The 26,380-nt window shown below is 46.3% G+C and overlaps 1 protein-coding gene across 3 annotated transcripts in view; it reads right to left on the bottom strand.

The window, feature by feature from the left end:
* The window catches only part of OSBPL5 (oxysterol binding protein like 5), an 88,310-nt gene that overhangs the window by 50,795 nt on the left and 11,135 nt on the right, over nucleotides 1–26,380 (bottom strand). The window lies entirely within an intron of this gene.

Below are 26,380 nucleotides of genomic sequence, written 5' to 3' on the forward strand. Positions count from 1 at the left end.
CCCGGGAATTTGCCTTTAAATGAGGGCTTTTCAGCAGTGTAAACGGTTCAACCCGTGTCTGCAAACCCGGATCTCAGACACGGGTAAAAAGAAGGGTTTTACCCGTGTATGAGATCTGGGTATGCGACCCGTTCACACTGCCAAAAATCCCGTGTTAAAAGGCAAATTCCCGGGTCGACATGTTAGACCCGGGAATTTGGCTGCAGTGAGAACGGGATATAAGTTGATGCAGAGTGGAACTCAGTATTGGAATCCAAGATGGTGGTGTAAACTGGTCCGGATGGATTCTGGTATAGTATTCCAAGGGTTTTGGCTGGAGAAGGTGTGAGATGGAATGTCTCTCCAAGTGCAAGCTGGAACAAGAATGCTGTGGCTCAATTCTTGTTCCAGCTTTCACTTGGAGAGACATTCCATCGCACACCTTCTCCAGCCAAAACCCTTGGAATACTATACCAGACTCCATCCGGACCAGTTTACACCACCATCTTGGATCCCAACACTGAGTTCCACTCTGCAGCAACTAAGCTAGGTATTGGCATACCATAAGAACTGCATTGTCTCTTTATTGAGTGACGTTTGGAATCCACCACTGGGTAATCACCGGGACTGTGTGCAATTCTTCCTTAACAAGGATACCCTAATCGTCTGGTAAATATAATCTATTGGTGTTGATTTGGACACAAAATTGATCCTCCATAACATACTTGAATGCTAGCTAGAATCATTCACATCCATCATCATTCTTATTATTAATATTTTTTATAACTTTTTATATACAAATTTATTTCAAGAGAATTCTCAAATGAAATGTACATTGTGTGATTTATTTTTATTCATTAAAAATTATTTGATTAATTTCGTAATAAATAATTTTCAGAAAAAAACCAGCGCTGTATCTTAGATTTTTTTCTCGGTTCTGTAATTATTTGGGAGCCTTACACCCTCCCGATACAGCAGCTTTAGCAACACTGGTGGTTCCCCCTTTCTGGTATAGTATAATAAATCTTGCCTGTACTTATAACATACTTACCCGAAAATCTGTTCCCCCTCCCTGCCCCCCGGAAGGTTCGGCATTGCCAGCTGCACCTCCTCCCTGTGTCGGTTAAATGCGAGCATTCGTGGATCTTTACGAGGGGGTGGGGCTAAAAATGACACAAACCACATAAAGTACTACCCCCTCCTCAAATATCTGGGAATCGCAGCATTTACAGGGCTGGGGCGGGGCTTGATGCAGATAAGCCCTGCCCCCGTAAAAGCTGGAGAGCCTTCTCTCCGGGCTTCTCCATAGACAAGTATGACTTACTGTATAACCATAAAGAAACTATTGTTTCTGCAGGATTAGCAGGTCAGGGACTTTGATAAATAGGGAGAGATTTTGTTAGGATTGGAGAGTGATAAAGTCCAGGCCAATCAGATCCTACCTGCCACGTTAGTGGATGTGTTGGAAAAATGACAGTTGGGTGCTGACTGGTTGGTACATCTGCCCCCAAAATGTATTAATTAAATCCCAGCAAACGGACACCTGTATACAGGAAGTTCATAAAGTCCGCCTGCAGAGAGATAAATAATACAGTAAGTGACCATTGCTGCAATTTAATTGTTTTGGGCAACCTTTAATAACCTCGGCCATTTAGACACAGTTTAGCCGTGTAGAACAGCAAAAACCAACTAAACTAATGGGTGCGATGGGAAAAAAGGTTATCTCCAAGGTCTGCATGCTGAAATGTGCGCAGTTATGGCTATTTGCACCTAAACAAAGCAGCAATTGAATTGCTCCATCAGGCGCCCAAAACTAATAGTGACACTAAAAACAATGAAAAACGCTCCCTTTAATTACATTACATAAAATCGGTTATTCACTTATGAACTTTAAGGGGATGATTCAATTGCTTTTACCCCCCGGCCGTGCTCTGGGCTTATGGTGCCCATACACTTATGCAATAGGATTCGATGCGACATCGAAGTACGATGTCCATCGAATCCAATCACATTTTTGGGTGCAAAAGTCAGCACCCGATGTCGCATGCCATCTTCTGATGGCACATCGGGTGCTGGAAGAGGGCGGGCAGGGGGCGGCGGAGTAGTGTATGCTAGCAGTAGCGGAAGATTTGTTTAAAACACTGGGCTGCCTCAACCAATCACAGGGCAGCCCAGTATTTTAAACAATTCTCGGTACTTGTTTCCTAGCACGGCCACACCGATTTGCATCGGGGTGGTCGTGTCGGAAAAATCGCGTCGGTCGGATCGCATGTGACCAAATCGCATGCGATGCGACCGACGTGATGGACCCGATTTTTACATTCAATCAAATGTGAATAGGGTCCCTGGGACCCTATTTTACATTGGATTCAATGTAAAATATTCCCCAGACCCCCAATTTTACCCCCTCAGCGCCGCCACCCCACAAATGACGCCAACCCGAAGCGTGGCGAGCGCAGCGAGCACGCGAGGGGCGGCGGTGTGCGCCCTCCGACCTTTTCATACCCCTACTATCCACGTCGGCGTGGAGTTGAGAATATAAAGTGTGGCGAGCACAGCGAGCCCGAAGCGTGGCAAGCGCAGCGAGCCCCGCGAGGGGACGCGTATAACTTCACAGGTATACGCGTCCCCTCGCTGCGCTCGCCACACTTTGTATTCTCAACTCCACGCCGACGTGGATAGTAGGGGTATGAAAAGGTCGGAGGACGCGCACCGCCGCCGCTCGCCACGCTTCGGGTTGGCGTCAATCGTGGGGTGACGACGGGGCTATATACAATGTGAAATGGGTCATATTGGCCCATTTCACATTGTTTCCTATGTGAGATGGACTTAATCAAGTCCATCTCATCTTGTGCCATTATAATGGCACAAGACCAACGCGATGCTCCCGATTTCAATGTTAAAAAATATTTTAACATTGAAGCCTATGGCAAAATCGCGGGCATTGCGTCGGTCGCGTCGGGGGCCATGTTAATGGCCGCGACCGACGCGATGCCCCCGATTTTGCCTTTGACGGTAAAATGGACCTGATTTCAAAGGAAATCGGGTCCATCACGGGCATCGTGTACCTTAACTTTAAGGTACACGATGCCCGCGATTGTGGCCGTTCTAGGAAACAAGTACCCAATTCTCCCGCCACCACTGACTCCCGCCGCCCGCAAGCGATACTACTAGTGCTACACTACTCCGCCGCCCCCTGATATGAGACGCCTCTCACCCCCAGATTGTATTTGAGCGATCGCATGTGCGACTGCTCCTACAATTCGATAGATATTATGTGCAGCACATATCTAGCAACGCGACATCCGACGGCGTGCCCGCGCATCGCGTCGAAAAGTCCCTTTAAAAATGCATACAATCATTAGATTTTAGATTTATCAGCCAGAATTGGTCGAAATCTAATGATTGTATACAATATCTCACAAGTGTATGGGCAGGATTAGTGTTAGATGAGGTTACCTGCTCGCAGAGGATAGATTATAAAATATTTACGAAGGAAAAGCATATGCGTCTCCCATAGCAACCCTCATGTTCTACAGCGTAAACGGCTTTGGTACACAGACCCCTTAACTTCTTGCAGAATCTGCACTGTGACATTTCCTGTCGGGGTCCACAACAAAATAAATCATTAAATATAAAAATGTTAAATATTCTTCTGTATCCACGGACGCATTCATAGGAAAAGTGTTTTATTCCGTTTGTAAAAATTGCATGGCAGGAAAGCCTTTAATCCCTCCATATACTGTAAAAAGTGGATGTTATAATCCGGCAGGCATGATTTAAAGCAGAAAATCCTTTAATCTTCTGATATAGTATAAAGGAGATAGTTCTGCTTCCACAATATACCAATCTACGGACACGTCCAACAAGTTGGGATTGGTTTGATACATACGGTTACGGGAAATACTCCCAGATCAGCACAGGGACGGGAAATAAATGCCTCTTATCAGAGTCCGCAACCAATTAGAAGAGGAGGAAGACGAGTGCCTCTCATTGCATATAGATTGGGAATCATTATTGGGAACAGATTTGTTTTTCAAGACCTTCCCCATTACACAATTCATTTATTGGATTGGGGGGGGGGGGGGGTGTTTCCATACTAGGATTATAATCTCAACAACAAAATTGAAAAAATATAAATATATCTCAAACACCCACTGCCTCCCCCTGCCACCCTCTGCCTAACAGTTACCCTACGACTCCCCCTAGTCACCCTCTATCAAGCCTCTTCTATCACTCATTACCTCTTCCTAGTAACCCTTTGCTATCCACTGCCTCCCTCTGCCATACCCCAATCACACACTGCCACCCTCTGATTACTCCTGTCACCCTATGCCTCTCCCTAGTCACCCCCTGTCGCCTGTCCCACTACCATCCCTGTCACCTACTGCCTAATCCTGTTACCCTTTGCATCCCTTGCCAACCACTGCTTACTCCTGGCCCCCTATGCTTCTCACTAGTAACCCTCTGCCCCACTCTGCCATCCCTAACACCCACTGCCTCCCCGTTACTCTTTGCATTCCCCTGCAAACTAATACCTCGACGTCTCTCCCAATGCCACCTTCTGCCTTCCTGTCATCCATAGTCTCATCAGTCCCCTCTGCTTCCTCCCTGTCACCCGCTGCCTTCCCCTGTCACCCCTTCACAGCAGGTATAAACTCATCATTTGCATGAATATATAATAAAAGACATGTGCAGGGCCTGGACTCCAAAATGAACTCATCCCTTATGTAGGAAATCACATGATGGCATTAGCGATCCCTTCTATTTTGTGACTCGTCAATGCTGCAGTCTGCTGAGCACACGCGTGGCGGCCATTCTGTGGTAACTTTTGAGTCCTTTAATAATATTTTATGGTCTGACCAGCTGGGGGTAGTAGTAGTAGTAGTAGTAGTAGGGACACAGATGACAGCTGGGGGTGGTAGTAGTAGTGGGGACACAGATGACAGCTGGGGGTGGTAGTAGTAGGGACACTGATGACAGCTGGGGGTGGTAGTAGTAGGGACACAGATGACAGCTGGGGGTGGTAGTAGTCGGGACACAGATGACAGCTGGGGGTGGTAGTAGTGAGGACACAGATGACAGCTGGGGGTGGTAGTAGTAGGGACACAAATGACAGCTGGGGGTGGTAGTAGTGAGGACACAGATGACAGCTGGGGGTGGTAGTAGTAGGGACACAGATGACAGCTGGGGGTGGTAGTAGTGAGGACACAGATGACAGCTGGGGGTGGTAGTAGTAGGGACACAGGTGACAGCTGGGGGTGGTAGTAGTGAGGACACAGATGACAGCTGGGGGTGGTAGTAGTCGGGACAGATGACAGCTGGGGGTGGTAGTAGTCGGGACACGGATGACAGCTGGGGGTAGTAGTAGTCGGGACACAGATGACAGCTGGGGGTGGTAGTAGTCCGGACACAGATGACAGCTGGGGGTAGTAGTAGTAGGGACACAGATGACAGCTGGGGGTGGTAGTAGTCGGGACACAGATGACAGCTGGGGGTGGTAGTAGTAGGGACACAGATGACAGCTGGGGGTGGTAGTAGTAGGGACACAGATGACAGCTGGGGGTAGTAGTAGTAGGGACACAGATGAGAACTGGGGGTAAGAGTAGTAGTAGGGACACCAATGACAGCTGGGGGTGGTAGTAGTAGGGACACAGATGACAGGTGGGGGTGGTAGTAGTAGGGACACTGATGACAGCTAGGGGTAGTAGTAGTAGGGACACAGATGACAGCTGGGGGTGGTAGTAGTAGGGACACAGATGACAGCTGGGGGTGGTAGTAGTAGGGACACAGATGACAGCTGGGGGTGGTAGTAGTAGGGACACAGGTAACAGCTGGGGGTGGTAGTAGTAGAGACACAGATGACAGCTGGGGGTGGTAGTAGTAGGGACACCAATGACAGCTGGGGGTGGTAGTAGTAGGGACACAGATGAGAACTGGGGGTGGTAGTAGTAGGGACACAGATGACAGCTGGGGGTGGTAGTAGTAGTAGTAGTAGGGACACCGATGACAGCTGGGGGTGGTAGTAGTAGGGACACAGATGACAGCTGGGGGTGGTAGTAGTAGTAGGGACACAGGTGACAGCTGGGGGTGGTAGTAGTAGGGACACTGATGACAGCTGGAGGTGGTAGTAGTAGGGACACAGATGAGAACTGGGGGTGGTAGTAGTAGGGACACAGATGACAGCTGGGGGTAGTAGTAGTAGTAGGGACACTGATGACAGCTGGGGGTGGTAGTAGTAGGGACACAGATGACAGCTGGGGGTGGTAGTAGTAGGGACACAGGTGACAGCTGGGGGTGGTAGTAGTAGGGACACTGATGACAGCTGGGGGTGGTAGTAGTAGGGACACAGATGACAGCTGGGGGTGGTAGTAGTAGGGACACAGATGAGAACTGGGGGTGGTAGTAGTAGGGACACAGATGACAGCTGGGGGTAGTAGTAGTAGTAGGGACACCGATGACAGCTGGGGGTGGTAGTAGTAGGGACACAGATGACAGCTGGGGGTGGTAGTAGTAGTAGTAGGGACACAGATGACAGCTGGGGGTGGTAGTAGTAGTAGTAGGGACACAGGTGACAGCTGGGGGTGGTAGTAGTAGGGACACTGATGACAGCTGGGGGTAGTAGTAGTAGTAGGGACACAGATGACAGCTGGGGGTGGTAGTAGTAGGGACACTGATGACAGCTGGGGGTGGTAGTAGTAGGGACACAGGTGACAGCTGGGGGTGGTAGTAGTAGGGACACAGATGACAGCTGGGGGTGGTAGTAGTAGGGACACAGATGACAGCTGGGGGTGGTAGTAGTAGGGACACAGATGACAGCTGGGGGTGGTAGTAGTAGGGACACAGATGACAGCTGGGGGTGGTAGTAGTAGGGACACAGATGACAGCTGGGGATGGTAGTAGTCGGGACACAGATGACAGCTGGGGGTGGTAGTAGTAGGGACACAGATGACAGCTGGGGGTGGTAGTAGTGAGGACACAGATGACAGCTGGGGGTGGTAGTAGTCGGGACACAGATGACAGCTGGGGGTGGTAGTAGTCGGGACACAGATGACAGCTGGGGGTGGTAGTAGTAGGGACACAGATGACAGCTGGGGGTGGTAGTAGTCGGGACACAGATGACAGCTGGGGGTGGTAGTAGTAGGGACACAGATGACAGCTGGGGGTGGTAGTAGTGAGGACACAGATGACAGCTGGGGGTAAGAGTAGTAGTAGGGACACCAATGACAGCTGGGGGTGGTAGTAGTAGGGACACAGATGAGAACTGGGGGTAGTAGTAGTAGTAGTAGGGACACCAATGACAGCTGGGGGTGGTAGTAGTAGGGACACAGATGACAGCTGGGGATGGTAGTAGTCGGGACACAGATGACAGCTGGGGGTAGTAGTAGTAGGGACACATATGACAGCTGGGGGTGGTAGTAGTAGGGACACAGATGACAGCTGGGGGTGGTAGTAGTAGGGACACAGATGACAGCTGGGGTGCATGTCGATCTTTTGGTGTTGACCTGGACAGACATTGTCGACCTAATGAACGACACCCCACGAGTAGACCACGTGCCGTTAGACACACTTTATTCTGCATAGATAATTAGCGATACAACGTCAACACAAAGTAACAAAACCATTCGATAATTAACTGAATCTCAACATTTGACGTTTGTGAGGAAATATATGATTAATGCGTTTTTACATAAGAAAAGATTTTTAAAACAACTGAAATTAAAAAGAAAAAAAATAAGGTTTTGTCTGAAGAATGGACCAATCAGGACACAGTCGTCCCAACATGAACATTGTCGCTTTACCGATAACGGATGACAATAATGTTGTCAAAGTCCAGTAATTGGAGGCTTTGATATAATTGCCACAGCACGAACAACACTGCTCTGTACATCACCCCTCATTAATAGCTGCACAGATGGAACAGGCCGGGGTGGAGAGGGTCCAATTTGACACCTTGGGATTTGTCTTATTAAAATTCCTCATCCTCCCATCCGTCTGCAGCATCTTGCTGTCAGGAAGACAGGAGCTGTCAGATGAGGACATCACGGGTTACAGAACTGCGCATATGCGCACGCACAAGCTGTATGCGCATAGCCAATTTATAATCCGGAAATCTTGTGGCAGTGACTGAATACATGAACGCATATGGACATGGGGGGTTATTCTGGTTCACATGCAAAGGCAAATTCACTCTCTAATGGACAAAACCATATGCACTGCAGGGGGGGGGGGGGGGGGGGGGGCAGATGTAACATGTGCAGAGAGAGTAAAGCTGGCCATACATCTACAGATCGATTGTCAGATCGGGCTGGTTGGAACAAAATCCTGGTAATGGATGAGGGCAAATGACAGTTGACCATTTGCTTTGAAATGCTGGAAAACTGCCAAAAACTGTCACTCATCCATAACCAGGTTTTGGTACTTGTGGAGTATCACGGCTCCCACGACCTGCATCGTATGCAGATCGTATGCTAAAAATCGCATCGCATCGCATGTGGCATACGATGGCATACGATGCGATGCGATGTTTTACCGATTTTTGACTATTTTAGCTCAAAAATCGTATGCCATCGCATAACATCGTATGCCATATGTAGTGGCATACGATGTCATACGATGTTTTACCGATTTCTGAGCAAAAATGGTCAAAAATCGGTAAAACATCGGATAACATCGTATGCCATATGTAGTGGCATACGATGTCATACGATGCGATACGATGTTTTACCGATTTTTGAGCAAAAATGGTGAAAAATCGGTAAAACATCGGATAACATCGTATGCTATATGTAGTGGCATACGATGTTTTACCGATTTTTGAGCAAAAATGGTGAAAAATCGGTAAAACATCGCATGGCATCGTATGCCATCGATGCGATACGATGTTTTACCGATTTTTGAGCCATTTTAGCTCAAAAATCCGATGCGATGGCACCCGATTTTGCACTGAAATGCATCAGAATGCATTGAAATGTGTATTAAAGTAGTGAAATGCCCCCAAATGCCATTTTTCATAGTGCACCACCCCCACTATCAACGTCAACCCGAAGCGTGGCGAGCGCAGCGAGCCCGCGAGGGGCGGCGTTACGCGTCCTACGACCTTTTCATACCCCCACTATCCACGTCGGCGTGGAGTTGAGAATAGAATAGTGTGGCGAGCGCAGCGAGCCACCGAGCCCGAAGCGTGGCGAGCGCAGCGAGCCCCGCGAGGGGACGCGGATACCTTCACAGCTATACGCGTCTCCTCGCGGGCTTTACAGGTATCTGCGTCCGCTCGCCACACTATTCTATTCTCAACTCCACGCCGACGTGGATAGTGGGGGTATGAAAAGGTCGTAGGACGCGTACCGCCGCCCCTCGCGGGCTCGCTGCGCTCGCCACGCTTCGGGTTGACGTTGATAGTGGGGGTGGTGCACTATGAAAAATGGCATTTGGGGGCATTTCACTACTTTAATACACATTTCAATGCATTCTGATGCATTTCAGTGCAAAATCGGGTGCCATCGCATCGCATCGGATGCCATCGTATGGCATCCGATGCGATCGCATACGATTTTTGAGCTAAAATGGCTCAAAAATCGGTAAAACATCGTATCGCATCGATGGCATACAATGCCATGCGATGTTTTACCGATTTTTCACCATTTTTGCGCAAAAATCGGTAAAACATCGTATCGCATCGTATGACATCGTATGCCACTACATATGGCATACGATGTTATCCGATGTTTTACCGATTTTTGACCATTTTTGCTCAAAAATCGGTAAAACATCGTATCGCATTGTATGACATCGTATGCCACTACATATGGCATACGATGCCATGCGATGGCATACGATTTTTGAGCAAAAATGCTCAAAAATCGGTAAAACATCGTATCGCATCGTATGACATCGTATGCCACTACATATGGCATACGATGCCATGCGATGGCATACGATTTTTGAGCAAAAATGCTCAAAAATCGGTAAAACATCGCATCGCATGCCATCGTATGCCACTACATATGGCATACGATGCCATACGATGGGAGCCGTGATACTCCACAAGTACCCAGGTTTTTGTTCCAACCAGCCAGATCTGACAATCGATCTGTAGATGTATGGCCACCTTTAGATTTGGGTGAGTTATTTTGTTTTGTTTGGGGTAAATACTGGCGGCTTTATTTTTACACTGCGGTATAGATATTAGTTTGAAGTACAAACACCACCCAAATTGAACTCTCGGTACTTATGTAGTATCTGGGCTGCCGATTTAGAAATCGGATCGTATCGCATCGCATCGTATCGCATCGCATGCGACCAAATCGTATGTGATGCGATGGTCAAGATTTTTCCATAGGATTCAATGTTAAAATGGTCTGAGTCCATTTTAACATAGAATTTAATGGGAAAAAGGGGTCCTTTTCCTTTCCCCACTATCCAAGTGGGCATGGAGTTGGATATAAACCTGTGGCGAGCGTAGCGAGCCACCGAGCCCGAAGCGTGGCGAGCGTAGCGAGCCCCGCGAGGGGACACAGAATACTTTTTAAGAAATATGCGTCCCCTCGCGGGGCTCTCCACGCTATATAAAATCAACTCTATGCCCACTTGGATAGTGGGGAAATGAACAGGACCTTCTTAACATTGAATCCTATGCAAAATCGCATCGAATCGCATCGCATCGCATCTGATTGTATGCCTTAAGGTAAGGCATACAATCACAAAATCGGCAGCCCAGATACTACATAAGTACCGAACTCTCTCTACACGTTACATCTGCCCCCCTGCAGTGCAGCATGGTTATGTCCATTAGAGAGTGAATTTGCCTTTGTGTATGAACCTGAATAATCCCCATGGTCAAGAGCACCAGTTATTGTGCAGACAGAATTGAGAAGAGATGTGATCTAAGGGACTTTTCCCATGAAAGGAGGATGTCAGAAAAGGCCGATATTCTAGGATTTGCCAGCACAACAAGAGAATGTTGTGTAAAGCACAGAACACCCCAGGGAGCCGCCGTTCTGTGTGTATATAGGTTATTGGGTCAACCACTGATGGTGACACGTGAAATAGGTCGACATGCTTTACGGTCCACATGGTTGACACAATCATTAGGTCGACAGTCACAAGGACGACATGGGTTTTTCACTTTTTTTGTTCCAAATGTCAACATAGTCAACATGTACACCGCGTATGCGCGCTTCACTATTAAATTCTCCCCCCACGCCCTAGTGGATGGCAGGGCATGAAATACCCCATGTCGTGTTGTTGGCTTCGGAGAACTGGACATGGCGACTACAGCGGGGTCTGGATCACTAACCCTCAGCTGGGAAACATTGGAAACCCGTCTCCCGGTCTGATGAATGTTCATTTCTACGGACACTTGCAGATGGCGGGGCCAGGATTTGGTGTACAGTAACATGAACACATGGATCAATCTGCCTCTTGTCAACCGGAAAGCAATTAGCAAGTTGTATTACATAGACAGGAGCGAATGGTTCCAGCAGCGATCAGCCATAGCCGACGTGTCCCCCACAGCTCTAACATCATATGCAATGTATGTATGTATGAGAGCAGCTATGTATGTATGAGAGCAGCATTGTATGTATGTATGAGAGCAGCATTGTATGTATGTATGTATGTATGTATGTATGAGAGCAGCAGTGTATGTATGTATGTATGTATGTATGAGAGCAGCAATGTATGTATGTATGTATGTATGTATGTATGTATGTATGTATGTATGTATGAGAGCAGCTATGTATGTATGTATGAGAGCAGCAGTGTGTATGTATGTATGTATGTATGTATGTATGTATGTGAGCAGCTATGTATGTATGAGAGCAGCAGTGTGTGTATGTATGTATGTAAGCAGCTATGTATGTATGAGAGCAGCTATGTATGTTTGTATGAGAGCAGCATTGTATGTATGTATGTATGTATGTATGTGAGCAGCAGTGTATGTATGTATGTATGTATGTATGTATGTATGAGAGCAGCAATGTATGTATGTATGTATGTATGTATGTATGTATGTATGAGAGCAGCATTGTATGTATGTATGTATGTATGTATGAGAGCAGCAGTGTGTGTGTGTATGTATGTATGTATGTATGTATGAGAGCAACAATGTATGTATGTATGTATGTATGTATGTATGTATGTATGTATGAGAGCAGCAGTGTGTGTATGTGTGTATGTATGTATGTATGTATGTATGTATGTATGTGAGCAGCTTTGTATGTATGAGAGCAGCAGTGTGTGTATGTATGTATGTATGTATGTATGTATGAATGAAAGCAGCTATGTATGTATGAGAGCAGCTATGTATGTATGTATGAGAGCAGCATTGTATGTATGTATGTATGTATGTATGTGAGCAGCAGTGTATGTATGTATGTATGTATGTATGAGAGCAGCAATGTATGTATGTATGTATGTGAGCAGCTATGTATGTATGTATGTATGTATGAGAGCAGCTATGTATGTATGAGAGCAGCATTGTATGTATGTATGTATGTATGTATGTATGTATGAGAGCAGCAGTGTATGTATGTATGTATGTATGTATGTATGTATGAGAGCAGCAATGTATGTATGTATGTATGTATGTATGTGAGCAGCAGTGTGTGTATGTATGTATGTATGTATGTATGTATGTATGAATGAATGAATGAGAGCAGCTATGTATGTATGAGAGCAGCAGTGTGTGTGTGTATGTATGTATGTATGTATGAATAAATGAGAGCAGCTATGTATGTATGAGAGCAGCATTGTATGTATGTATGTATGTATGTATGTATGTATGAGAGCAGCAGTGTATGTATGTATGTATGTATGAGAGCAGCAATGTATGTATGTATGTATGTATGTATGTATGTATGTATGAGAGCAGCAGTGTATGTATGTATGTATGTATGAGAGCAGCAATGTATGTATGTATGTATGTATGTATGTATGTATGAGAGCAGCTATGTATGTATGTATGTATGAGAGCAGCAGTGTGTGTGTATGTATGTATGTATGTATGTATGTGAGCAGCTATGTATGTATGAGAGCAGCAGTGTGTGTATGTATGTATGTAAGCAGCTATGTATGCATGAGAGCAGCTATGTACGTTTGTATGAGAGCAGCATTGTATGTATGTATGTATGTATGTATGTATGTATGTATGTGAGCAGCAGTGTATGTATGTATGTATGTATGAGAGCAGCAATGTATGTATGTATGTATGTATGTATGTATGTATGTATGAGAGCAGCTATGTATGTATGTATGTATGAGAGCAGCAGTGTGTGTATGTATGTATGTATGTATGTATGTATGAGAGCAGCAGTGTATGTATGTATGTATGTATGTATGTATGTATGAGAGCAGCAATGTATGTATGTATGTATGTATGTATGTATGTGAGCAGCTATGTATGTATGTATGTATGTATGTATGAGAGCAGCAGTGTGTATGTATGTATGTATGTATGTATGTGAGCAGCTATGTATGTATGAGAGCAGCAGTGTGTGTATGTATGTATGTAAGCAGCTATGTATGTATGTATGAGAGCAGCTATGTATGTTTGTATGAGAGCAGCATTGTATGTATGTATGTATGTATGTATGTATGTATGTGAGCAGCAGTGTATGTATGTATGTATGTATGAGAGCAGCAATGTATGTATGTATGTATGTATGAGAGCAGCTATGTATGTATGAGAGCAGCATTGTATGTATGTATGTATGTATGTATGTATGTATGTATGTATGTGAGCAGCAGTGTGTGTATGTATGTATGTATGTATGTATGAGAGCAGCAATGTATGTATGTATGTATGTATGTATGTATGTATGAGAGCAGCAGTGTGTGTATGTATGTATGTATGTATGAATGAATGAGAGCAGCTATGTATGTATGAGAGCAGCAGTGTGTGTATGTATGTATGTATGTATGTATGAATGAAAGCAGCTATGTATGTATGAGAGCAGCTATGTATGTATGTATGTATGTATGAGAGCAGCATTGTATGTATGTATGTATGTATGTATGTGAGCAGCAGTGTATGTATGTATGTATGTATGTATGAGAGCAGCAATGTATGTATGTATGTATGTATGTATGTATGTATGAGAGCAGCTATGTATGTATGTATGTATGTATGTATGTATGAGAGCAGCTATGTATGTATGAGAGCAGCATTGTATGTATGTATGTATGTATGTATGTATGTATGAGAGCAGCAGTGTATGTATGTATGTATGTATGTATGTATGAGAGCAGCAATGTATGTATGTATGTATGTATGTATGTATGTATGTATGTGTGTATGTATGAGAGCAGCAGTGTGTGTATGTATGTATGTATGAATGAATGAGAGCAGCTATGTATGTATGAGAGCAGCAGTGTGTGTGTGTGTGTGTGTGTGTGTGTGTGTGTGTGTGTGTGTGTATGTATGTATGTATGTATGTATGTATGTATGTATGTATGAATGAATGAGAGCAGCTATGTATGTATGAGAGCAGCATTGTATGTATGTATGTATGTATGTATGTATGTATGTATGTATGAGAGCAGCAGTGTATGTATGTATGTATGTATGTATGTATGTATGTATGTATGTATGTATGAGAGCAGCAATGTATGTATGTATGTATGTATGTATGAGAGCAGCTATGTATGTATGAGAGCAGCATTGTATGTATGTATGTATGTATGTATGTATGTATGAGAGCAGCAGTGTATGTATGTATGTATGTATGTATGTATGAGAGCAGCAATGTATGTATGTATGTATGTATGTATGTATGTATGTATGTATGTATGTATGAGAGCAGCAGTGTGTGTGTATGTATGTATGTATGTATGTATGTATGTATGTATGTATGTATGTATGAATGAATGAATGAGAGTGCCGGTATATGTATGTATGAGAGTGACGGTGTATATAGGAGTGTGGGGCTATATGTATGTGAGAGCCAGCATTGCATGTATATTTGAAATTGAGAGGCGGAGGATGGACTGCCACTCATGGGCCTGTCCTTTGTGCATGCCACCCAGGCTAAACTTTGCCAGCCAGCCCCTGGTATAGACCACACCCTGAAATTAGGCCACGCCCCTGAAATTTTCGGCGCGCATCATTCTGTCCCTCCTCTATCTCCCTGGAAGTTGGGAGGTATGCCAATATGATTTGGTCTGGCTACACTGGCCACAGTAAGGGGGCAGGGCCAGTATCATAAGCGCTGACCCCATACTTCACGAATCACAACATCATGCTGCAAGGAGGTGGGGCCTAATTGAGCGCAGTGCCCACCCCATCAGCAGTGTCCGTGAGTCTCTGAAACACTGCCATCTGCTTGCAGAGAGTGACAATACATCTCTTTCTCACACATGCACAAACACAGAAGGTAGAAGACTGGCTTTCGAAGCTTTTGCTTTGAATGGGCTTACTAGTATATTCTATACTTTGTGAAAGCTTTGTACTTACCCAAGTACACTCTGGGCCTGATTCTAAGCAACATAAATTTGCTGTTTAGCGAGCCATCTAACGCCACCTGCCTGGCAAGAAAATGCCCCATCGCTGCCGTGCGAACATCCATTTGCAGGGGTCGCATGGGGGCAAAAACTTTCGATGGTTGCTGACCATCAAATGATTTTTGTCCCCCTGTTCGCAAATATAAGTCAGTCTTGACTGCCTGCCCGATTCTGGTCCAAGAACTGGGCAGGCGGCTGATGTCCTGTGTTCGCAATGGAATGCCCAGTGTTTTACTGGGCGCACCCACAGTTTTTGGGCGTCCCCATGCGACAGCCCCCTGCCCACCTCCATCCCACCTGCCCTATGTGAACACCTCGGCGAATGTGTAAGTTGAAGGCACCCACACAGCTGCCCTGCACATGCGCACATACACATGCGCGGAGCCAAAACATTGGTCCCCGGTGCGAATACACCGGGGGCCGGTCACACCAGAGCAGGCCCTCTATACTGTATATTTTAAATTAGGAAATGTTGGGTAAAATATTGTATTCATTTGTGAAACCATACCTCCCAACTGTCCTGATTTTCGTGGCATAGTCATGATTTTTTTTGTGACTGTCTCACCCACCGCGGAGTCCCCATGTCACTCGCTGAATATACGCACCTGGCATCAGGCCCAGGTACCTAGTCTTATTCTATGGTGGAAACGTGCAAGCTGCCCCCTCGCTCCGCACATGCGCGCTTCTCTCCGCTGGTCTGGAACGTGTTGCTGAACTGCGCACAGCAGCAGATTTGTCAATGACCATAAGTCAGTCATGTGGTTACTGACGCTCGTTACTGAAGAGTGAAGGCTCTCGACACTAAACTGGAGATTACTGTCGTCATGAGGGAGACTCTTATCTCCCAATTATCAGCCACAACTCAAAGGGAACTCCTAAATGAAGAACGGAAGCAGCGGAGGGGGGGGGGGGGGGTCGGTTGGTCGACAGTCATAAGGTCGACATGGGTCTGGGTCAACATGGGACAAGGTCGACAGTTCGTTAGGTCGACACAACCATTAGGTTGACATGGTCTAGGTCGACAGTCAAAAGGACGACATGGGGTTTAAAACTTTTTTTTGGAGCCGACATGTGCCGACAGGCGGTATTCCATGCCCTACCATCCACTAGGGCGTGGCGGGAGAATAAAATAGTGCCCAAAGCATGGCCAGCGGAAGCGGTGCACTAAATCCTGTGTCCATGTCGACATTCGGGTCAAAACCCCATGTCGACCTTTTGACTGTCGACTTAGACCATGTCAATCTAATGCTTGTGTCGACCTTGTCCCATGTCAACCTAGACTCATGTCGACATTGCAGTATGTTGACCTAGTGACTGTCGACCATCTTTAGGTCGACCATATGATCCATCCCCGAATGACATTATCCCACCTGGAATGCTCTAGGGAGCGACAATAAAGCTAATATTTAGATGTAACAGATATAGGGCACCCTGGTAAAGAATAGAAAACACCCCATCATCAACCAGCATCCATTGGGGACGACACAAAATTGAGTAAGGAAATTAACTCCGGAGAGGATGTGGAAACACTACAAAGTGACCTAAATAAACTGGAAAGGTGGAAAATGCAGAAATATGTAAAATAATTCATTATGGGAACAAAAATGAACAAGCTACTTATAGGCTACATGGAGTTATTATAGGGAATGCTGCTGCAGAGAAGGACTTGGGGTCATCATAGATGATAAATTAGGTAATAGTGCTCACTGCTCATGTGCAGCAGCAAAAACAAACCGGACACTGGCATGCATTAAAAGGGGAATGGATTCATGGGATGCCATGAATTGTTCCGTCAGTATTCTTAGTTATTTCAGTGTACACCTGCAGTTTCCGTTCTTCCTTGTGACACTACAAGTCTTAGCATGATAGCGCCTATTATTACGCAGCAGCAATGTCTGCAGATACCTAGTGCAGCCCTCAGCAGACGAGACCGTACTTCATTACAGAACTGCTGACGTTACCAAAACCAAGAACAAACGGTCCTGATTCAGGCGGGACAGTACAGATCACAGGGGTGGCCCGCCATGGTGGGTATAGAAACATAGAATGTGACGGCAGATAAAAACCAGTTGGCCCATCTAGTCTACCCCTTTTTTAAACATGTTACCTCAAACCATATTTGATCCTTAGGAAAAAAATATTTTGTATCCAAATTGCACATTTGAGTGAGAAATATCTACATAATAATCAGATAATACAGAGATCTTGGTTGCATATATCTGTAGATACAGGGCTAAGCCCCCAGGCCGTACGTCAAGGCGTCTCTCTCATCACCTCTCATTGAGCAGCTTACCAACAAATGTGTCATATTTGATCCTTATTTCTTTGTAAGGATATCAATATGCCTATCCCAAGCATGTTTAAATTGCTCTACTGTATTTGCCTCTACCACCTCTGATGGGAGGCTATTCCACTTATCTACTATTCTTTCTGTGAAGTAATTCTTCCTCAAATTTCCCCTGAATCTTCCTCCCTGTGAAGAATGTCCTGGTATGGGGTATGTCCTGTCCGGGCACTAGACAGAGAGATTACCAACAGGGCACCACACATCCTGTAGCTACAGCACCAGCATGGGGGTGGGCACTGTGGGCACATTGTGATTGTTTATGTCAGGGTTGCCGACTTTAACATTCTCCTCTCCGGGAGAAGCCCGGAGAGGAGAGTTTCAGCAGCCGCTCAGGGGGCGGGGCTTACGAGTGACATCACTAAGCCCCGCCCCCATACTGTTAAAAGCACCGAATTCAGGGATCTCCATGGAGGGGGCGGGGCTAAAATGACGAGATTGTGCCGTTTTAGCTCCGCCCCCTCCTCTGAGACCCGAGGATTGCGGCATTTTAATGCCGCGATCCGGGGGTCAGCGGGGGTCCCCCCTGAATCCGGGAGGGTTGCCCACCCTTCCGGGGGCCGGGAGGGGGTACCCGATTTTCGGGACACTCCCGGAAATTCCGGGAGGGTCGGCAACCCTGGTTTATGTACTCTGTAACTTGGCGTTACAGATCCCTTGTGGCACTATATCATCACAGGATAATAACAACATGGTAACATAGTAACCTAGAAGTTTAGGCTGAAAGAAGACGCGTGTGTCCATCAAGTCCAACCTTTTTTTTTTTATTTAATTTAAATTCCACTTTGGGCTAAATTAGGTTTATCGATTCTACCCCTGGATGTTTTTGTCCAACCTTAATGTAAATGTAATTATTGTGTCTGCCTGACCGTAAAAAAAGCCTTTCCTTCTAAGGGTACGGAATCCTCTCTCCTCCAGCCTGAGCGCATGCCCACGCGTCCTGGTCTCCGACCTCACAGTAAATAGGGCGTTGGACAGTTCTTTATATTGTCCCCTGATATATTTGCATATATATAAGCATGTCTCCTCTTATGCTGCGTTCACACTGCAAAACCTGCTTAGACCTAGTATTTAAAACGTTTCTTAAAATGGATCAACGCAGGTTAAACCCCCCCGCTCTGTGCATATCTAATGAGAGGGACCCAGCACAGTGAAAATTTCATGAGCGAATCCCCGCCCCCTGCATATGGAATGAGCAGGACCCGTTCCGTGCAGTGAATATTTAATGAGCGGGTCCCCCCCCCTGCATATGGAATGAGCGGGTCCTACTCATTCCATATGCAGGTGGCGGGGACCTGCTCATTAATATTCACTGCACTGCAAAAATAAAAAGGTCTGAAATGGGAAGGGCCCTGCTTTTTTACCATTTAAAAATACCGTTTTTTGGAAACGATAAATTAACTCTCGACCTTTCAGACTGCACATAAACGGCAACATACCGGGTAATATGTGTGGTCTGACATTAATTGTCTCTTTTCCAGTGTAAAGATTCCTAATTTGGCTAGTCTGTCCTCATCGATTAATGACGCCAACCCTGTTATTAGCTTGGTTGCCCTTCTCTGGACTCTTTCCAGGTCTATAATGTCCTTTTTGTAGCGAGGAGCCCAGTTTGGCATCACCTTACATATAATAATATCAAATTGCCAATTTTATTGTTAGTGACCCCTACAAGTTGCCCTGGGGATTCCACAAATCCTAATCCCAAAAAATAGGCTCTGTAGGTACCAGTCTTCAGTCCTATTGAGGAAAAGGGTGTGGATTGAAAGGTTTAAAGTGTCTAGGTAGACAGTCAACATTCAAAATGTCAACATTGACAAAAGCTTGATACATGAAAAGATCGACATGAAAAAAAAAGGTTGCCATACTGTGAGTTTTTGTGGGTGTCAATGTCGACATGGGTCCCCAAGTAGGATAGCGATTCACTCCCCATAGTTCCTGGTCAGGAACTTTATCGTTTCCAATCAGAGTTCAAAGGAAGTATGAAAAAGTCCAAAAAATTGAGGGGAAATTTAAAATAAACAAAAACCTTATATCAGCCAGATACCGGAGAAGAGTGCTGTATTCATGGCTAATTGTAATACATGATTATTCTGCACACCGTAGCGTGGGCCAGGCACCAGTACCCAGGAGCCCGGCAGGAGAAGTGGGGATCGGTATTGATCTATGCCCCACATGAGGAAATCCCGCTGTGTGACAGCGAGGTCAGTGGAGCCCCCAGGCTCATATATTGAATGGGCAAAATAAAGCGCAGAGTTATATCTGCTGTTTGCATTGATCCTTCAGCTAAATCAATAGTCTGTACGCAAGTCCCGGTGACAGAGCAGGGGCCGAGGCAAATGTAAGGGAGCGTTGCATTATGCACGTCCTCCAGGCCTCCTATGCACCATGCATAGGGTATATTCATAGAGATGACCCGTCAATGACCACACGCCAAGGTCTACACAGACAGAGGTGTGGCCTGGTCATTCTGCCAATGCTACACACTGCATTTCCCATTAGTCCTGTGTCTGGTGGGATGGTGTCCATATTACAGACTGGGTCTCACCACACCCTCTGTCAGTGCCCTCTTTCTTCCAGGTAGCAGTGCCCTTGTTCCCATGTAGTGACGGATACTGTAGGCGTGCTCTTAACTTGTGCACAGGGACATAATGACAATTTCCCCCCAACCTCATCTCCACACTACCATCGTTTGCCATCAAGACACAGCAAAATACTTCATCCTCTGCTAATCCTGCGTCCTCCATTATTCTACAGGTATAACGATCTGAGCTGTTCCCAGAATACGCAAACTTACACTGCACGGTTCTTATGGTGTGCCCTGATTATTATTATTATATTATTATTACTAATATAGGAATGGCACATGTTTCAGAAAGGGGAAATAATTTGTGATCCTATGAAGCAAAGTCCCAGCCTGCATACAGATGGCTTCACCAAATTCTACACCACAAATCACCCCACATTATCACACCTCCCCATGCCACAGTACAAATCACCCCACATTATCACACCTCCCCACGCCACAGTACAAATCACCCCACATTATCACACCTCCCCAAGCCACAGTACAAATCACCCCACATTATCACACCTCCCCACGCCACAGTACAAATCACCCCACATTATCACACCTCCCCACGCCACAGTACAAATCACCCCACATTATCACACCTCCCCACGCCACAGTACAAATCACCCCACATTATCACACCTCCCCATGCCACAGTACAAATCACCCCACATTATCACACCTCCCCACGCCACAGTACAAATCACCCCACATTATCACACCTCCCCACGCCACAGTACAAATCACCCCACATTATCACACCTCCCCACGCCACAGTACAAATCACCCCACATTATCACACCTCCCCACGCCACAGTACAAATCACCCCACATTATCACACCTCCCCACGCCACAGTACAATTCACCCCACATTATCACACCTCCCCACGCCACAGTACAAATCACCCCACATTATCACACCTCCCCACGCCACAGTACAAATCACCCCACATTATCACACCTCCCCACGCCACAGTACAAATCACCCCACATTATCACACCTCCCCACGCCACAGTACAAATCACCCCACATTATCACACCTCCCCACGCCACAGTACAAATCACCCCACATTATCACACCTCCCCACGCCACAGTACAAATCACCCCACATTATCACACCTCCCCACGCCACAGTACAATTCACCTCATTATCACAAATCACCCCACCTCTCCACGCCACAGTACAAATCACCCCATACCACCACAAATCACCTCACATTGGGCCTTATTCTAGTTCACTCTGACAAAATCCTTCTTAGATGGACAAAACCATGTGCACTGCAGGGGGGAAGATGTAAAATGTGCAGAGAGAATTAGATTTGGGTGAGTTATTTTGATTCTGTGCAGGTTAAATACTGGCTGCTTTATTTTTACACTGCAATATAGATCTCGCTTTGAAGTAAAACCCCACCCAAATCTAATTCTCTCTTCACAAGTAACATCTACCACACCTGCAGTGCACATGGTTTTGTCCACCTAAGAATGATTTTGTCAGAAAGAGTGAACTAGAATAAGGCCCATTATTACACCACTCCAAAAATCACCCTCATAACCAGACCTCCCTACACCACCACCAATCACCTCACATTATCACACCTCCCGACACCACAGTACAAATCACCTCATATTATCGCACCCCCATGCCACAGTACAAGTCACACCTCCCCCACACACAGTGAATACTGGCGCTCGCTTGGATGCGGTATTGGATGGAAAAATTACACAACAAAATTACATTGGTATGTGGGGAGGGGAATGGTGGGAGTCACAACAGAGGCTGACTGGTTAGCGTACGCTTCGCTATGGGAGCTTCATCAGGACCAATACATTCCCCACATACCAATGTCATTTTGTTGTGTAATTGTTCCATCCAATACCGCATCCAAGCGAGCGCCAGTCTTCACTGGGCCCGCCGAGTCAGAGACACAGCGTGTGACGTCCAAACCACGAGTCTCCGGCTCACCTGACAGGCACAGGTCCTCCGGCGCCCTCTCACAAGCGCCCCGGCCTATCAGCGGGTAACAGCCGCAACTGTGTCTGGGCTCGGTTGTGGTGCGTGTTCTGAGTGTGAAGGGGCAGTTCACATCAGACGCCGTCCACACTGAGGGACATTGGTGAGATTGCGGTCAACCAGGGACCCGCCGCTGCAATTCATGTGGGTCACATTTTTTTGTTAGAATTTTGATTATTGTGGGGTACCCAATATTTATTCCCCACCAGTGCATTATTGATTGCACATGCGGCATTGGATAACATTAGTCAGTTCACCACCAGAGCTATTAGCCCATATATACTTACCTGCATCAGTGGTTTCTGACTATTTACTAAATTAATTCTAATAGGGAGATCTGCTGGGATCACACTGAGTTAGGATATATTATCCTTTTTAAATCACATTTGTGTTTTGTGTATGTCAAATATGTCAATTGTGTGTCCATACTTCGCTACTTTTTAGATACTTTCAATAAAAGTTACATTTTAATAAAAATCTTCTCTCCAGGTGCATCACACTGTGACATCCTTTCTTTCTTGTGCTACAATGTCAATTCGTGTCCAGTGATAGCACACCCTCCTTTTTTCCTATACACTATTATTAAAGGAATATTGCGTATGAGGGTCAATCCTGTTTAAATTGATCATTAATCCTCCTGTGCGACTGTTCTCACCCCATCCCCAGCTTCCAATAATGACCCATTCCTATCTTTGTACATTGGAAACAGAGCAGGTTATTATATGGACCTTCTACATTAATCTCCATTGTAGTGATGTATTTAGGGGGCTATTCATCACAACTGATCGCTGATGTCTGAATTCGTAAGTCTATCGATTATTGAACGAATGCACATGCCCTGTAGCGCACATGCACATACAAGTGGCGTCAAAAAATCAGTGATTCTTTTTTCGCAAACCATTTGACTGACCGAAAGCTGGCGTTTGGGGGTGGACACCGGTCATTCTCTGAAAGAGTCAGGAAAACGGCAGGCGGTCGACATCAGTGCCGGCCTCGATCAGCCTGAAATCAGTCAATGGCGAATGGATTTGCTGATGGAATGCGACCATTGATCCATTTGTACGTCATTAGCAGATTTGCATTGGGCGGATTTTACTCGTCTGGGCCACGGCTATACGATCGCAGGGCTCTGCAATAATCTCCCAGCAGTGTACAGCTCTGATTCAGGCCATTAAAATGCAAACATACTGATTTGGAACTACATCTGCTCATCAAACCTGTGCGTGGGGCATCCTGTCCCAGTACCACGTCGGCCACGCTCAGAACCCATCCCAGTAGCTAAGTGGCCATGTCTGCCAGCGTTCTATCCTCCGCTGACCACTTTGCCCGGTCTTGCCCTCCACCCTGTGCTCTCCCATTTCCAAACCATGGCCCGTTAGAACGTGTCTGTTCAGCGTGAGGACTCAGGGGCTACACAGCAGCCTCAGCCCCCACCGGGCAGATGGCCTACAAACTGAACTGTGGCCTTATTACATGCACAGCGTGTGTCAATGTCAGCTCGCCCTGGAGGTGGTCACCCTGTGCTGATCAGGAGATAATGAGCAGCAGTGCGATAGGGTGTATACAGAGGGGGACTGACATCACACCACTGTTACATCACACCCTGCATCCAGCACAGCAACCCCCAGCACCCACTCCTGTGCAGTGGCGTAAGTTCGTCCCAGTTGCCCGGAGGCAAGATAAATATAGGTGCCCCCCCCCCCCCCACACACACACACAGAGCACCTTATATAAATATATATATATATATGCACGTGTGTGAGTACTGTATATAGGTCATGTTTAAAATAAAGAGAGTGTTGTCGTCTATGGTCCTACTAGGAGGGGGAGTCAGCCACAGAAGCAATATCGATGGCTTTCAATGAATTGATTTAAACTTGCAGGGGAGGAGAGCTGCCCCTTGGGAGCAGGAGCCCAGCAGCAGATGACTCCATTGCCTCCCAGAGTTACACCTCTGCTTCTGTGTATAGCACCAGTAATAATAGGCTCTCATGCAGGGGACGGCAGTGAGGTCTGCCATGATTAGCCAAGTACCCTAGTGCCAGTTATTATCAATAGAGACTAAAATCACCATCAAGTTTGCTGAGCTACTCCTTGCTCGACACCCAATGGTGCAAGTCAGGTACGGATCGAGGAGACAAAATCATTGATGGCCTATGACCAATGTTGAATTATTTTGCCATCAATATGGGAGAACATGATTTCATGACTTCCCACCAAGGGACAATAGTTTTTTTTCAAAGCGCTGGGATGCAGAGCTTAGCTCCGCCCCCTGACACTACCGCAAAGTCCCATTCCTCTCATTGGTCCACAGCACACTGGGGTTCTAAAGCAAGGGGTGACGCCATTGATGGGAAACCCATCGATTACCATTCCCAATTAGCCATTGCCGCCTTTTTCACCAGAGAGGGATCTTAGATCCTCCCCCAGCCTATATTCTCTGGTGTGGATGGTGAAGTTGGGTCTGAACATGGCAGTCCAGTGATCGCACGCCAAATCAACTTTACATTTTCACCCTTCTCTAGGACGGGCCCTTACCACTTTCCCACCAAGACAATTCCAATCATAGGCACAAAATCACGCAGTACATGGCAATAAGACGATAGCTCATAGGGCCGCGGGTGACAAATTGGCCCCGCAGACCACCTGATGCACCGAAAATAGTTTTCCAAGGACCTAATTACTACACACATGAATGTAACCACTAGGCAGCACCGTCTCGGCCAATTTAGTGTAATAAGACGGTGTTCTCCAGGCACACCACAAATAATCACAAGACAGTTTGGCTCAGACGAGGACAGTGTTTGTCTATATCAATGGTTCCCAACCCTGGTCCTCAAGTACCCCCTACAACGCACGTTTTCCAGGTCACCCAGCAGCTGCACTCATTATTCAGACACATTTTAAAAGACCCACAGGTGGAGCTAATTAGGTCACTTGTGATTCTGTGTGGAGACCTGGAAAACGTGCACTGTTGGGGGTACTTGAGGACCAGGGTTGGGAACCACTGGTCTATATGGTGTGGCCGGGGTCTGGAGCTACCTGTAAGAGTTCATGTGGCCGTCAGATGTTGAGATATCAGTTACTGGTATGTACAAGTGCAGGTGTATACCGTACCGCACCATGCAGGTCACTTGGCACAAAGGCTTACGTTTCCCCACTAACCCCCAGACTTGTCCTGATTTCTGCCAGGGTCACACTAAGCCAGGGCTAAGCAATTGCGGCCCTCCAGATGTTGATGAACTACACATCCCAGGATGCTTTGCATTAGTTTTGCTAGGTGGCCATGCTGAAACGGATACAAGGCATCCTGGGATGTGTAGTTCATCAACATCTGGAGGGCCGCAAATGCCCAGCCCTGCACTTAGCGGATCACGGCCAGTTTGTGCATTGCCGAGCAATTACACAGTTCCATTAGCAGATAATAAATACATTTCATATTTCACGTAGCTTAACTTTTCCCTCAATTATGCGCACAGAAAACAAGGAGGCCGACGGGGACTTAGCCGACATACTTCTATAATCACCCAGCCAGTATGCCTCTGTTCTAATGAGCAGGGGGCTGGCCGGCCAGACTGATTTCCTGGCTTGCTAGTGGAATTTAGCTGGGTTCTTGCACGAGAGTGAAAGGAACAGTTCCTCCCATTTCCTTGTGGCTGGATCCTCTCTGCAGGCATCTACCAGACAACGTGCAACCTGGGGACACTACAGGACACTGAGCACCCCCAGGAAGCCTGGTGGTTACTGGTGCAGGCAGGGGTTAATGTGCATCTAGGCCTGGATGGAAAACACTTGAGACAAGAGGCAGTTAACCCATGTCTATCCAGGCAGTGTGGAAGCACCAGGTGTAACCCCAGGAGATACCTAGGCTGCCTGGTACCGGTTTGCTCAGCCTGTCGCTAACATCTGCTGTTAGCCTTGCTTTGCATTCGGTGCTGTAAAAGCAATTGTAAAGCAATAGAGTCCTATTAGG

The sequence above is a fragment of the Crinia signifera genome, chromosome 11 (assembly GCF_055691185.1).
Source record: "Crinia signifera chromosome 11, ASM5569118v1, whole genome shotgun sequence".
Taxonomy (NCBI): domain Eukaryota; kingdom Metazoa; phylum Chordata; class Amphibia; order Anura; family Myobatrachidae; genus Crinia; species Crinia signifera.